The sequence below is a fragment of the Mycena indigotica genome (assembly GCF_014461135.1).
Source record: "Mycena indigotica strain 171206Taipei chromosome Unknown Mind.scaff0007, whole genome shotgun sequence".
NCBI classification, from domain to species: domain Eukaryota; kingdom Fungi; phylum Basidiomycota; class Agaricomycetes; order Agaricales; family Mycenaceae; genus Mycena; species Mycena indigotica.
Genome location: NW_023503006.1, coordinates 4,926,473 through 4,943,362, shown reverse-complemented (window position 1 = coordinate 4,943,362; position 16,890 = coordinate 4,926,473).

Sequence of the window (16,890 nt, the reverse complement as noted above, 5' to 3'; positions counted from 1 at the left end):
CGCGCTAGTGGGGATCGAACAACGTGGCCGCCGACCTGGCCTCGTGCAACGGTCCTCCATGCAGCCTCATGTGCTGTTATTACGCGTTCGTTCCTTGGGATCGCCACTCTTTTACGCAACCGGATTTACTGCTCCGGGTCCGACTCCCTGTGTCCATTTATATGAAGATCGTCGTAAGTGTTTTTCTGTGTCCTGCTTCCGTGTCCCTCACTCTCCAAGCAGTATGCCTGGCCTCTTGTCTTCATTCCCGCTCAGCAACGAACGCTCCTCTTGGGAGGACGCCTCCACCACCATTTCCATCGACGCTCTTCGGCAATCCTACCTGTGGCGCTTCCCGCTGCCTCCAAACTCGCTCGACATCGTATTGGACGACCACGGCGACCTCACGGTGCCTTCAATCAGCGAGCACCCGTATCCCGCTAGTCACCCCGACTCGCAACACGCGACACAGCACCGCATCGATGTGCGTCTTTGTCGTTGTTCCTTCCCAGTCGTTGCTGACTTTCTTGCCACACAGGAGCTTCAGCGCTGTTCGTATTGCGCCCAGCACCTCCTTCCGTGTCTGTTCCGCGCCATGGGCGTTCCTTGCGCCAACTGCGCGGCCGCGGGCTCCGACCTATGCTGTTTCCTCGACCGCACTCTCTTTGTCGACTCTCTTAGCGACTTCCGAGTCGTGGAGCTCCACGACGCCCGCGAAACACTCCTTTCTCGTGTTCTGGACCGTGAAATCGATGACGAGGAAGCAGGTTCATCTCCTGCTTTGTCGTTGTTGCTGTGCTGACTGCCAACTCGTAGGTGCCATGTATCAGACCGCCATCACTCGAGTCCATCGTTCTATCCAAGGCGCCATTGAGCGCTTCCAGGTACGCTCTTTTTATTTCTGCAGCGGTCACTGATCTTACTCAGATCACTTCCCAAGCACTCGACGGACTAGTGTTCAGTGGTTTCATGGCCGTCATCGCGAGCTGCGATGATATCGAATTTCTTGGACATCTGGCCTCCGTACTTCATGCTGCTGGCACAGTGCACCCCGCTGTTATTTCCGCCATTGGTGACCGCATCTCCGCTCTTTCTCGTGCTCAACTCGAGTAGTTTCTTCGTGTTATGTTGCCTCCAGATAATATATTAGCTTGTTTTGAAACCAGTTTCGTCGCCCGGAGACGTTTGAGAGCGCGTTTCAATACCATAGCCGTGCCTGTGTGGCCTGAATAGTGTCGCAAGGCACAGTTCCAGCTGCACGTTTTGTTTCGTGAGGCGCCGGCCTCGATTTCCTTTTCGGGCTCGCCGGCCGGCCGCGCCGATGACATATAATAGCGAGCCGAATATTCTCCGGTTTCCGCTAGCTCGCTTACCTATCCCTTCACGCCTATCACACCGCAGTTTTTGCCTCTTGCCTTCGCTTTTCATGTCGTCCGCCCACGTTCTTCTTTCTGCAACGGAGCTAGCCTCCATCCTCGACGCCGGCTGCGCCGTTCGCCACTCGACTCCCAAGGATCTTCAAGCTCGTATGCCTTTCTTGCTGGGACAAGCAAGTTTCCTCGTAAGTCGTTTCTTCTCGTTGTTTTTGCCTAGTGCTGACTGCTTTCCAGCTCGAATTTCGTCCGCGTCTGCTGTCTTTCGTCGATATCCCAGCCGCTGGAGAGGTCGTTTTTACTCTCCGCGCGGTTATGGTCCACAGCGACATCCGCCGCCAAGGCCCTTTCGGTGACGCCCTTGTCGCTATTCAAGACTTCTGCTCCGACATCATTCATACCCGCAAGATCATTCGCGAGCGTAAACGCGCTGCTCGCCAGCACATTCGTAACTTCAAAGTGGCGTCCAACCGACAAGATATGCTCGACACAATGGCTTTCATGTCCGAGCTGGACGCTTGGAAGGTTGGTTCATCTTTCTCAGTTTTTCATGCTCCTACTGACTTGTCTTCGTCTAGGCGAGCGCTCAAGGCTCTTCTTTGTCTGGTTCCAAGATCAATCCGACACCAGGTGGTCCTGCGGCGTCCGGCGGCTGCTCGTTCAGTCAACACTGGTGAGCCCTTCGTTTTCCTTTTGCCAGTTCATGGGTATTAATTCCAGTATGTCGTTTTCAGCTGTCTCCCCGGCGCTGTCCGATCTCGAACGCATGTTTACTCGTTTCAGGTTCCCTCCGGCGCCGGCGCCGACACCCATGCCATTTCCGACCCCATCGTCGCCACCGTTTCGTCCAGCGTTGAAGACCAGGTCCTCCCTTCCGGAGCTCGTTCCAAGCAGCCCAGCCAACAGCAAGGGCGTAAACGAGCCCGGTATCATTCGGATGCCGTTCCTGCACTCGATGAGTCGCCCAACGCGCTCGCTGGTGAGCTTACTTCCATTGTAAGCGTACCCATGCTGACGTGCCCATTAGCCTCGCCCTCGTCCTCGTGTTCCGGCTCTTGCGGTCGCGACGGAACCCCGCCCGGAATCTCAGTCTTACACCGCGACCCCACTCGCCCCGTATATCGACGACTTCATCGTTTGGACTCCGACATACGAGCTCTCGAAGCCGAGCGGCGGTGCACTCGCTGGCAACTCGACGTTTACTTCAGCACCCAAGAGCTCCAAGCTCCGCCGCCGTCGCCATGCGAAGAAGAAGGCAGGCGTTCGTCAGTTAGTGTTTCCGCTCCTCGACCGCATGCTCGCGCTGACTGCATTTCCAGAGCCCCATTTTGTAGTTTTTGCGATTCTCGTTTGCATACCATCCAACAGTGCCCTTCGCTGGTCTAGCTGTACCGTGTCTTTTGTTTGTAGTTTCTTTGTGAATTGACTGGCCTTTGCAGCCGGATTTTGCGTACGTCCGTGTGCCTGCCAGGCTGTCAGATTGAGTTGGCCCTCCCTTTCCGCGCCCCTTCCTGCTCGTTCTCGAACGCGCTCCACTTTCTGGACCGCTGGGTGTCCTATTCGGGCCTAGTCGTCCTGCTGGCGTCCTAATCCAGCCGCTGGCTGACCCAAATCCGCTGGCCCGTGTTTCAGCGTGCGCCTGGAGGCACCCCCATACTCGTTTCGTGTCGTGCCTGTCGCCTCGTGCTGCGACGCGACACGAGTGCGTCTTGTGTTTCGCCCCAGCTTGAGGCCAGGCACCAGTTCTCCCCCAACATAAAATGGCGACACTCCCGTGGAGCGCGGCACATTAGCTCTTCCGCCTTCACTTTAACTCGCCCATGACACACCCTTGCCCAAATTCCCCTTCTAATCCCTCGCCCGCTACTCGGTTCGAGGCTTCCAGCCTCCCCCCTGCTCTGAACCACCTCCTCACCCGCCTCGTTCGTCTCTTCAACGTCGACAAGGTCGTCGGGACCCAGCTTCGCTACAAACACGAAGTGTTCACAGACATCTGTGGTGTCTTGGTGCGTCTTTGTCTTCTGTGTGCTGTTTTATGGCTAACCTTGCTGTCCAGCTTTCGTACGAGCGTGAGCTCGACTGGTTGACGGCGCCCAACGACGACAACGTCCGCCCCGGCCCGATTATCTCCGAATTCGCCTCCTACTTGACGAGCGTCGAGTTCATGCGCGGCGGCACCCAGTACGAGTTGGCGCAGAAGGTCCGCGCGCTCGGGCGTCTTGTCGACAACTGTATCGCCGACGATGAGGCCATCGAGGCCTGTGCTCTCGTGAAACTGGTGTGTATATCTGTCCCGCTCTGCTGTCTTTTTCTAATGCTCTTTTTCCAGCAAAATCTTCCTACCACTCACAACACTCCTCGAGCATCTCTCGTTCCCGATTCTCCTCCCCTTGTTGCTGTCGACGACCTTCGCGAGGACGGGGCGATGTCGCCCGTCGATGATTCTCCTCCCATCGTCACCTTGCCCGAAAAGCGAACTACGCGCTCGCACCGTATCAGCGTAGCGCGTCCGCCTACACCTCCTCAAAAGCGTTTGGCGCGCCAAAATAGCGAGTCCTCTAGCCCACGAACCCGCCGCGGCTCCAAGTCCACGTCTTCGACCCCGTTGACTCGCTCGAAGGCTCTGAAGAATGTGCCAGCAGTGCCGTCTGCACCATCGCCTCGCGTTTCTGAGGCGGTGCCTGTCCTCTCGCAATACGTCTTGCGGCCAGCACCAGCATCGCGTCCAGTGACGCCCATGCCTGCCGCCAACGCCAGTGTTGCTGAGGCAGTTCCAATCCGCTATCCACCGCCTTTCTTCACCCAGACGGGCGTGCCCATCGCGCACATTGCTCGCGACTATCGCCAAGTCGAGATTCAGCAGGCTGCACTCCGCGCGCAGATGTCTGGTGCTCCCGCAGCTACCCACAACACCAGTATTCCATCTCTTCCCGGTCCCGCACCTTCGTCTGGTGCTCGCCCATCGCCAACTCCTGCCGCTGCAGCCATTCCTGCTGTTCGCGATGCGCCACCTGCTCAAATTGCTCCCGCAGGTCGTCGCTCTCCACCAGTCTTCGGCCCTGGGCCATCTTCCCACTCTTCTGCTGGCAGCAAGCGGGGCTTCCATGAAATTGTGAATGGAGAGCTTGACGATCCCATTCGCTCCGCTCCATCCATCCCTGGCAATACCAATGCCTACACCCAAGCCCTCCACGCTGACATCGAGCATAACGCACTCGCTATTCGTCGCAGCGAGTCCGGCCGCGAGTATAGCATTGCTTGCCGTGACTTTCATGAGCACAATGCTATTACTTTTGCAGAGCAGACCAACTATTTCCGCGGACGCTTGGCCAAATCCCAGGCTCGGGCCCAGGCAAATGGCACTCCTTATGTTATCCACAAGACTTCTGATGCTCCTGGCCACTGAATGGACTGCAACACCTATCCTCCCCTTTCCTGTATATTTATCCTGGCCTCGAGGCCATATTCTTGTGCTTTCTTATAGTCCAGTGCCTGTATTTATGAAATCCCAATGATCAAGTTGCTTTGTCTTGAGCATTTGCTTGCCTAAGATTTCCTAGCTCTAGGTTTTGGTGGCCGTTTAGAGCGCCGCAGGCCTCCTGTTAATGGTTCATCTTCAGAATCTGATTCCAGCCTTTGTTCTTCACTGATCCTGCTGATATTGTCTGTTTCCTGGCTGATGAGACCGCTGGCATCATCGGCATCGCTGATCTCGGCCTCGGCATCATCGGCATCATTGATCCGAACATTGATACCATCAAATTGGTAATCAGGGCCATGATACTCCAGGTCTTCTTCATCTTCTGCCTCTAAACTGTCCAACACAGTTCTGGAGACATCAATCATGTCTTCAATTGGCCTTGGCAGAGTCAATTTCCTTCTCTGCTCAAATGGAACCACTCTGAATCTCCCAATCTTCTTGGACCATACTGTACCATCCATGTCAGCCACTATGTAGGCTCCACCTTTGGTCCTTCTGACCACTATGAGAGGTCCCCACCATCTTTCCCTGTTCCTGGCACTTGGAGAGTCTTCTTCCACTGTGTTTCTGACCAGTACTATGTCTCCTGGCTCAAAGCGGAAGTCTTTGATGACATTTTTGTACTTTCTCGAATATTCCGCCGCTGACTGTATGCGGACTTTCAACATCCGATTTCGCATTTCTTCGACGTGTGTCACATGTTTCGCCAGTGCTTTCGCCCGGAGTCCGACTAGTTCGGAGGTTGAAATGATGGCATCAGGATACTCTACCAGCCAGGTTGCTTCAGATAGGTCCAGAGGAAGTGTTGGATGAGCACCGCAGACAGCAAAATAGGGAGAACATCCCATTCCTCTTCTTGCTGTGATCCTGTCTGCCCATAGTACTTGATGAAAGAACCAATACCACTTGCTCAGATCTCCACCTGTAGCTTTGAACAGTGACTGTCTCAAGTCCCAATGTCCTCTTTCAATGATCCCATTAGCCTGAGAATTGTAGGGTGCAATTTTGATGCCCTTGATGCCATATTTGGCTTCAAGCCATTTGACGGCTGCCACAAATGGTGCTCCATTGTCAGTGATCAACCACTCTGGGCATCCCCATCTGCAGATAATGTCCTCCAACAGGAACAACCCAATATTTTTGGCATTTTGCTCCCTCAAAGGCCTTCCCTCCAAATATCTTGAGAGTGCACACCTGGCATCCACCACAAAATTGTGCCCATAAGACTTTTCTGACATGTACATCACATCTGCATGCACCTTTTGGAATATACTGGGCACCGCAGCCACCACCTGTGGCGCTCTCATGATGCTCTGTTTCCGTTTTTGGCAAAGTCGGCACGTTTTGATGTACCATCTGATGTCTCCTTCCATATCAGGCCACCAAAATCGCAGTTCCAGCAGTGACTTTGTTGCAAATGCTCCTCTGTGTCCTAGTGCATCATGGGCTGCTCTCATCATGTACATCCTGTGGTGCTTCTCAACCACCAACTTGTGCATTGATTCTTCTCCTTTTCTGTACAATTTGCCATCCTTGCTCATGAAGAATTTAGATGCTAACTTGAGGAACCTCTTGAACTTCAGATCATCTTGAACTTCAGCAGGTCTGACTAAAGGCTCCTTTAGCCACTTTTCCACAATGGTTAATCTGTCATCCTGGACTTTGGCACCTAGACTCCTGTGTTCTTCATTGTATGGCTCCCTCTCCTCAGCATCATCCTTGAGCATCTGATCTGGCAACATCTTGTCCTCAGGCAGGTCTGCTTGGAGGTAGACTGGCAGGTTCAAGCCCTCAGCAGCATAGGCAGCTCTGACTTTGGCATTGAATGCTCTTGTCTCCTGTTGAGCCAAATCCAACTCCTGTTGTATGTCCTTCACAGTGACAGCCAAACCTTCTAAGGTTTGTACATAACCTCCTCTTGTGTCAATGTCTCCTTTGAATTCCTCAAACTCCAGGGGTTGCTCTGCAAAATAATCCCAGTCTTCATGTCTCTCTGGAGGAATAGTTGGGTCTAAACCATCTTCATCTGGTGGCCAAATTTCATCTCCAGGTTGAGGTTCTCTCCTTGACAGTCCATCAGGAGGGAATGCTGCACCCTTCACATGCTTGAGTTTGAACTGGAACATCAAAATCTGCTCAATCCATCTGTTGATTGTTGCATTAGGTCCCATTCCTGGATTGTTCAACATTCCTTGGATATATTTGGCGTCCGTTTCAATGACCAGCCGCCGGCATCCTAAAAAGCCAGTAGCGCATTGCATCCAGTGCTCGCTTGAGTCCATACAGTTCCCGTTTCGGCTGAGAGAATTCCGCCTCTCCTTTTGTTCAACGGTATTGATGCGAATTTTGCATAGTAGCGTTTGCGTGGATCTGCGGGGTCACACTGATAAATCTGAATGCCAACTGCCATCCAGGAGGTGTCAACTGCCATGACTATGTCTGAGTCCCACTCATAATTCAATGGTTTGAGACTTGGTGCATTGATCAGAGCTTGCTTCAACCTGTCCATAGCTTTCTCCTGTTGCTCTCCCCATTCAAATTCTATGTCCTGTCTGGTGAGCTTCTGGATTGGTCTTGCAATGATAGCATAGTCCTTGATGAACATCCTCAGCACTCCAACTGTTCCTAGAAATTGTCTGACAGCTGAGACATCCTTCAATGGTCCCCATCTGGCAATGACTCCAACTCTATCTGCATCTGCAGTTCTCCCTTCAAATGAGCAGAGGTGCCCCACCACATGGAACTTTTCAGCACACAGTACTGATTTTGCCCCATTGAAAGTCCCTCCACAATATTTCATCCTCTGCACAATTCTGTTCAAATTTTGGAAATGCTCCCAGATAAACCTCCTAATCCCAGGATTTTCAGGAATTGTCTCTGGTGTTCCATCTGCAAGCTCATATCTAGAGCCAGGTCCCCTCAGTGGGACATCATCAATGTAGGGTTGAGTGACATGTGGAATCTCATCCTCCAGAATATATGTCACATCATCATGGAAAATGGGCACACTGTTGGTCCAACCCATAGGAAGCTTGACGAGTCTCATGGCTCCAAAGGGTGTCTGGAATGTGGTGTAGTCCCTTGAACTCTCTGAAATATCTCTGGCATCATATCCTGAATAGAGGTCCAAACATCCTCCACATGCTCTTCCAGCAAAATGGTTGGCCAATTCCTCTGTAGCAGGAGGAATTCCAGAATGTGCAATAGTGACTGCATTCAGAGGTTCCAGAGCATGCACAAGTCTGATGCTCTTCCCATCCTTCTTGATAACTCCAAAGAACTTGCTCCTGTAGGAAGCATTTGAAGGCTCATAGACTCCAGCATCCAATTTCTTCTTGATGACTTTGCAGAATTCTTCAAATTGTCCCCTGGGAATGGGTATGCTCTTTTCAACCCATGTTTCATGCTCTATCACAGGGAATTCCACAGGTGGGAAGAAGTCATGCCTGAAATCTCCGCGCTCGTTATCTGTCCATGCAAAGCCATATTCATGATTTCCAACCACATCATGCAGCAATTTCAACTCCTCTGGTTGCAAAAAGTCCTTGTGTCGTTTTTCCATGTCGACCATCCGTTCGCGGGTATAGCGCTGTCGGTCTTGATACTCGGGAGGGTTCGGGTTGAGTGGTGGCAAATCTGCCAATGGGTCACCCTTGATCTCTCGCTTGATGCGATACCGGTCCGGTAACTCAGTATACACCGGTCGAACTTTGAGTCCCACGGGCTTGTACTTCTTCGCCGCAAACACCGACTCCGCTTCCGGATCAGCATCTCTGATCACGTCATCCTCGCTCGCTCCCGGAGGACTAATGAAGTCAATTGATTGACAGCAGAAGCATCTCTCCACTCCAAATTCGTGCTTCACAGCTCCTTCATCTGGATCAACCAGCACATTTCCAACCACTTTGTGCTGCACTCCATCCACAATCTCTGTCCGTGCTTGATGGAATTGTTCGAATAGGTTTGCCGCCAGTTTGTCGTTGACACATATTTCAGATTTCGAGGCCAAGAGGTATGATTCAACAGTTTTGCGTGTTGTCATAATTCCACCTACAGGCTGATACAACTCCTCTATGCGTGCTTCGCCGTGTTCATCAAATCCTACCAGGACCGCGGTCTCTTCTCCTTGTCCCATCCAGGCCAAATCATCGAAGACCCCTGAAAACCCTGGTTCGACTCTGGTTGGTGTCGATCATTGCTGTTGCCGTTATGTGCCGAGTTTGAACCAGACTTCTCACGGTTCTCCCTACGTGTTCGATCATAAGTAGGAAGGGTCCAGTGATTGCCGGAGTTCGGATCAGTGATGGTAAGGATCTGGTTTTCGCCATCATGCTCGGTTCGACTATTAGTCAGCACATCAAAGGGTCTGCCCAGCAAGACTTTGTAAGCTGGTCCCTTGATCACATGCACTTGGAGAAAGAGGGTAAGTTCACCCCATCTGAATGGCACATTTTTAGACAGTCCCATTGATTTCTCCAATTGACCATTTGCACTCTGCATGAAAATGTTGATGGTAGGGTCCCACATCAAACCACACTGTTGGGCCGTTTCCAGTGACATGGACACAATCTGAGATCCAGAGTCAAGAACACATTCAATGGGTCCCTTAGAGTTGATGTGTGGGAAGGCAACCCTGAGAGGTTCAGAGTCTCTTGCCACATAGATCTGCTTTGGCTTCTCATCACTATCCAGATTTTCCAGGTACTGGAGGTAAGGGTCTTGAGCAACCATAGATCCAGCCGGTATGCCATCCACATCTGTGTTGACCACAAATACTCCAGTCACATCAGGCAAGTCACTGACTTCCAGAGCATCATTGTCCAACTGGAATGTTCCAACTTTCTGAACTTTCTGAGCACCTTTAGGGGCTAGGGATATAGCTGGCACCTCCTGTATAGGGTCAATAGGTTGGCGCACACGGGTCAACCGCTGTCGCTCCTGTTCCCTAAGGTCTCGGCTAAGTCCGAACAGATCACCAAGTCTGATGGTGACTTCAGTGTTATTGATGCGCTCCAATATTTCGTCCGTAAGGCCTTCGCGCTGAATCGGTGCTCGCAATTTGAACAATTTGCCTGCATCGCCTTCATTTGGCGAAGGGTCATCCTTTTTGGGAGGTGGCTGAGTTCGAGCCCCACTTTTCCCAACTTTGACAAACTTGTATGGCAGTTCCTTGAGCACTTCACTAATCACTTTCTTCTCCTTGTCTGAGTCCTTCTGGGCTTTGCCTGATTTTTCTGGATTTTCTGCTGAATTTTCCTCGTCTTCGAATCGAACTCTCTCAGGTGGCTTATTTCGAGATTTAGCCTCCTTCCTCGAGATATTCAAAAATCCAATCCAGATTGGCTGGTACCAGACCGACCACGAGTCTGAACATATTGGTCAGGACAATCTTCCTGCATATTCAGCATATTCATCACAGCTCTGCCCAAAGCTTCAGCATTGTTGCCCATAGAAGATGGCCTAGGTTGATTCATGGAAGAGTTGACTTGTCTCCCATTCATATAGGCAGGTTGAGCTTGTTGAGGGGTGTTAGTCATCTTGTCTGTAAGCTGACTAAGCTTGGCATGTATGGTTCTGACCTCATCTCTGAGCAGATCAAAGTCATCATCAGTCACTGATGGTCCCTCCATGAACATGTTCTGTCCAACAGCACTCTTCTTCTGCCAGTACTCCTCAACCTTGTTAGATGTGGATGATGGTCCCCTTGGTATGAAGCCTCCATCAGCTAGCTTCTGCTTGCCATCCTCTACAACAATCCAACCTTTGGCCAAGTGGGCATGCTTCTTGTGGCAATCTCTAGCAAAGTGGTCTGGGTCTTCACAATAGTAGCAACCACCATTGCCACCATTATTGTTGTTGTAGTTGTTCCTCTGATTGCCCCAGTTGTTGCCACCATAATTTCCACGATTATATTGACGCTCTTGTTGCCCGTAGGAGTTCTGAGCTGACTGCCTCTGCTCATAGTCATCCCTTGGTGGTGGAGCATTCCTCTGGTTCTGGAATGTCTTGACCAATTCTTCAATAGAGGCTTGGGTCTGCTTCTGCCCAACCACTACTGCATCTCTTAAACCAGACATCTGACCTTCAAGATCATCAAGCCTGACATCTCTCTCTTCAAGCTTGACCCTTGGGAACCTGTCAGACCTCTTCACTTCAGGAGCATCATTACTGAAGGAGCTATCAGTCCCACCAGTCCTTGAGAATTTCTCCGCCAATTTGATCAGTTCATCAAGTTGGATAGGGTCTTCCTTCCTGTCAAGACCTATAGGACCAATGATTGCTCCAGCCTGTACAGCATTATCATCCCTCAGTAGGTTCCTGGTGTTCATAGCAAGCTTCAGAGATTGGGCAAAACCTTTCTCCAGGGTAGACAAGTACTTGGTGCATGCCTCCTTGTTCAGGATAATGGCAGGGGCCTTGTACAACTTTTGTATCAAGGCTCTGAACTTCATGCCAAACCTAGTAAGCTTCCCTTCTGAAGTATGCTTGATGCCTCTATACTCATCACAGAGCTCTTCTAGCTCATCAAGGGTCCCAGCCCTATCTTCATCTGCCTCTGGGTATACTTTCATGACTGCCCTCCTGAAGGCAGCATAGGTGGTACCAGCTTGGTACTCAGGCAGCTCCCTCCACACTTCTCTCTTCTTTGCTCCAAGATAGCCAGTCAATAGCCTCTTCTTTTCAGCATCATCATTGATACCAGCTAGGTCAAAGATCTGTTCCACATGTTCCATGAAATCAAGTAGGTCTTCTTTGTCATCAGAAGTGAACTTGGGTGCATTAGTCTCCCAAGCTCTAGGAACTCTGAAACCTTGGACATTAGCATTGGCCATGTTATTCTGCTGTTGTTGTTGTTGTTGGTTGTTGTGGTTTATCCCTGAATCAGAAGATGATGATGAGGATGATGAACTTGAACTGGGGTCAAATCCAAAGAAGCCTGGTAGCAGTGGGTAGTCTTCCTCTTCAGATGGAGGATAGTCTAGTTCAGGAGAGTCTCTGTTATACTCTTCTGTGATATCACCCTCAGGAATAGGTGATGCTTCTCTGGAAAGGTCTGGTTCAGATTCAGACTTAACAATAGTCTCTTCTTCCTCTTCTTGGATAGTTGGGTTGTTGATCAAGCTCTCTTCTAGTTGAGCTCGACGTGTAGCACGATCAAGAGCACGTTGTGCTCGACGTTCGGCGGCGGTAGACGTTGTTGACGATGTTATACGCTCAGCGTATATGAATGTTGTTGTTGTTTATCTGAATGAACCCCCTCGCGGTGGGCTCCAGATGAAACGCGGAGGAACGGTAGGAACAGTGGGTGGAGGATGGGAGCAATGAGGGGACAGGGGACAAACAAACACAAACACGGACACACACAAACACAAACACAAAACAAAACACACACTCAGTCACTAGACACACTTGTGGTAGACACTTGATGTCAACCCTAACCCTAGATCAGGGTTACTCCCAATTCGACAATAGTTCCTAGTTCGTAGCGCAGGAATACGGGGGTTCCAACCAAAGTATATGGTTGTTGCAATCCAGATAGTCTTCAATCAACAGTTGGTGTGGGTGTGGGGGTTATGTTCAACAATGTTCAGCAAAATTTGACGATAGTTTCGGTATATCACTCAAATGACGATAGTCCCGATGTTCGGCGTTCTCGGGCAGCGTTCTCGTAGCGTTCTCGGGTACAGTTCACGTGTTCACAGTCTTCGTAGTCGTCGTCGGGCGTTGATCAAAACCTTTCCTCTATGGGGAGCAATGCAACCGCTATGGGGGGCGCGTTGGATTCTGGGCTGTCTACTACAAAATCGAGCTGAATATATACTCCTCGCTTAGCTAATATTGATGGCCCCGGCCGCCCCGGCCACGGTCACGTGCTGTTTCACCTCAATGTTTCGCCCACTTGCGACGCGTCGCACCTCGCACGTGACGTTTCACCTCACGTTTTATCCACCTCCCCGCGTTTGAGCTCGCGTTCCAACCATCCGCGACGCGTTCGAGCCGAAACGCGACCGCCATTGGGTGGTTTTGTGTTTCCGGGTCGGCCTACCGCCGGCCCGGTCGGGTCACGTGTCAGCCGACGCCCGGGCAGCCCAAGGCTGTCGTATTCATCGTTCCAAGGTGTTTCCAACACCCGTCGCGTAGCGCGCTCGACAATCTCCTGGCAGGAGTTGGCCGAACGGGCTCTTCATGGCACGTCTGAAGCAGTCCAAACCCTTCGATCCCACATTCGCGCGAACAGATTCCTCAAGGCTTACTTCATCAATCTAATATGTGTCATCTATCACATTCTGGACCCCGCTACACCGTGGACACAGCTGACTGACCGGGAGCAAGTCGAAGCTGCCAATTAGTGTTGGCCAAATATGATTATATTATTTTATGGGCATAATATATTATAATCATATCATATTCAGAGCTTCAACCCAATAATATATTTGTAGTATAATATAATCATATTCAGCTGCAAAATATGAATATGTTATGAATATATTGAACTATAATCTAGTATGCATATCTCTTGATATGTTTGACATATTTGCTGCTAGAAAACAGAATCAAAAATATAAAATACATGCTGGATTGTCAGGGCAACTTCCTTTTCAAGTTGGGCCTCCCTGGGTTACATAGGACTCTCAAAATACAATCAGGGGCATTGCCACTAGTATTAGGTTAGCTAGTAGACACTTGATCAGCTCCTGACACTTGTTCCTACTAAGAGTAATGTATGAATCACCCTCTATAATAGATAATCGAAGCCAATGATTGCTTCCTGCGTCTCCCACACGCCGGGACTCGCCTCCTCGATCCATGTGCAAGTACACGCAAAGTACGAATCGTTGTTATCAGCCTGCCAGCAGTCGTCGGTGCAGGACAGCTCCCCCGTCACGGTGGGGCCCTGATATCCGAGTCAATTAGCATGGCAAAGCGCTGAGGGGAGGACGCACGTTGAGCTTGTCCTTGAGAATGAGCATCCGCTTCTGAAAGAGGTCCATGATTTCGGCACGCGTTGCCTTTTCGCCGGGAATTATGACGCCATTTTTCGCTCTGACGCAATATCAATCATCAGTTTAAACTTGGGATGGCTTAATGCTTGAATCGGCTGCCAGACACTGTTCAGCATGCAATATATTGTGGGACCGCTTACTTGGTCCGTCGCAATCAGCCAGTCAAGAGCGGCCTCCCGGAATGCACTTTCGCTGTACATGATTATTCTCTCTCGTGGGGGCGGCTCTCGGAGGTGGGGGTCAAGCGTAGGTTGCGAGCTTGAAGGCTGACTTTGAAGAGCTTCGACATCCTTTCGAGACTTTCGATCCTTCGGAAGAGCCGAAAGGAAGTCGGATTTTGTGGCCCATTTCTGATAAGCACTCTGGCATCCTATTAGTGACATAGTTGACGAGACAATGAAGGGCTACATAGTGACTCGCTTCAAGATGGCGACGTAATGTGGTGGGTTGGTCGACAATGCTTTTCTTTCCTCTACATTTGAGTGTCAGTAGAACGAAAGGACAAATAGGTTGACAAGAAATACCCCGGGCATGCGAGGCAAAGCCGTCGTGATTGCTCCTTCCCATTCGTCCGGCTCTCAATGTAAGATGGGCCAAAGAATCGGTCCAAGTCCTTATTCGTGTCGGCCTTTCTCTTGCGAGGGCCAGTTAATGCGGTGAGTCGTATGTCAGCGAGGAACCCAGAATCGTCAATAGCATCAGGATCGGCCACTGTCGTCGCTGTCGCTGTCGCCGTAGATAGGGCAGAGCCACCAGCGGTTGTCGGTTCGGTATCTGTGGCATCATCCACGGTAGAGTTGACAGGGCCCCTGCGAATACCTGGGAGGATGGCGTCAGAATGGACAACAAAGTGTTCAAAAAACCTCACGTCGTTTGAGGGGACTGCGAGGCGAAGACCCCATGACAACCTTGGTGACCTTGACGGGAGTTCGCAGATCACTGACGGGCTTCTTCTTGCGCTTTCCTGCGATTACAACAGCTTCAAGAAGATGAATATAGTAGAAGCTGGGCAAGAAGATCACCGACGTGTATCCGAGTCTTCAGACTCGGATCCATGGATATCCACAACATCTTCCTGTGGCTGTTCGTAGCCAAGTGCGCGGCTTGATTTAGTTCGTGCCCGTGCTGTTTCGACAACCAATGTCGAGTCAGGAAGGTCCCGCGCCGGCATTCGCTAATAGGTTTCAGCAAACCTGGCGGTGATTTTATACTGAAAAAAGCCAAGACTTACGCTGGATATATTGAAACACTAATGAGTCCGGTAGACGGACGCAAAGCAGCGTTGGGAAGGGCAGAGAGGCTACAAAGCATCCGCCTCGCTGTTACGATGGCAGTGGTTGCTGCGCTGGAAATGTGCTGGCAGGCTGTGCTGGTAGAAATCAAGTGTTACGGTACTGATCGACTCGGCTGATGACTCCGACAAGTCCGATCTCCGACTAACGCGATCACGTGATAAAGCCAGTGGCTTTTGGCCCGGCTTTGGCTTTTAGACTCCCAAGCCAGGCCAAAGCCTGCCTGGGCCACCAGTTGTGGCTTGGCTTTGGCTCTGGTACCAAAGCCAAAAAGCCATGGCTTTTTGGCCTGAAGCCAAAGCCAGAAGACCACTAAAACGAACAGACGACCTCTGAATTCAGCTTGCTTATCCATGCAAACCAGGAAAAGAAGTGTTTTTTGGAGGGTGGAGGGAAAGTACTCTTCGGTTAGCAGTATGTTCATGCCATTCCTTCAAATTGTACAACAAGCGTTCACAAATCCGATCAATGATGTGGCACTGTAGATGTCATGACTCGGCGCCACGTGGCACGCGACTCCTGCTCTTGACGGCCATGTACTCGCCATTTGATCTGACAAACCTGAAGAAGGTCCCCGTTGACACCCGCGTATATGGCCCCTTCATTCAATCTCTAATTTCCTAACTCCTTACATCTCCTGGCAGGAGTTGGCCGAACGGGCTCTTCATGGCACGTCTGAAGCAGTCCAAACCCTTCGATCCCACATTCGCGCGAACAGATTCCTCAAGGCTTACTTCATCAATCTAATATGTGTCATCTATCACATTCTGGACCTTTGGGTATGGCTCTGCCACGGCAATGACTTCTATTACGGACACGGGGGCCCGGGGGACGCCGCCAATCGCGGGGACTTTTCTGAGTCGTATGCAATAGTCTTTCGGCCAATAGCTCGAATGCGACACGTCGCCCCGGCTTACTGCACATCAGACGAAGTAATCCACGCTTTCTCGAGTCGCCCCGACTTCTACTCCGAGTTCATCCCAGCGTGGAGGGCGGTCCTACGGTCTCCCGCTTCCGAGTCCCGCGACACCACCCTTGGGGTGATCACAACGTTCTTCATGTGCGAAGTAGAGCCACCGCGCGAACGGAGCGCCATTGCGCAAGGCATGAGGGACCTCGTCAACGGAGTCGGCGGCACATGGGACTCTCTCGCCGCTATTCTGATGGAGCATATGCAGGCGCTAGGGTGCAGCCCGCCTGTCGCCAGCCAATCTGCCAACTCAACCCCTAGAAATTCCAGTAAGAGCGATGGAGAGAGGGTTGACCTTCTGCACCTCTTGGTGGATATTGCTCAAATCAATGGACTTAGAGAGGCTCTTATCGTGAAGGGTGTCCTCTCCTCTCTTATTACGACTGCGCACACGATGATTCAGCGGGCAGGCTCTGACATTGCCAAGTGCAAACAAGTGGCTCGAAGTCCCGTCATGGATGCATCTCTCGACGCGCTTACTAGCTTCCTGTCTATGGCCAGACCCCACAGTCGCGCCGTTATCCAGGCCCTCAGCGCCGGCATTCTTTCTCTGATGCTTTTGCTTCGCCATATCTCGAAGAGCAACGAGATCCTCGTAAATCTTGCACACGATGTCTTCGATGAATCAACCACTGACCCATCTGTTCTCCGTTGTTTCCGTGCAGCATTCGATGGTCTCAACAGCTCTAAACGCACACTGATGCATCAAAGTCTCATTCCGGTCTGGGAAGACGCAACAAAGTTGGTAGAGGAGCGGCTACATATCTTGGATTCTACAGCTTCTCTCCGA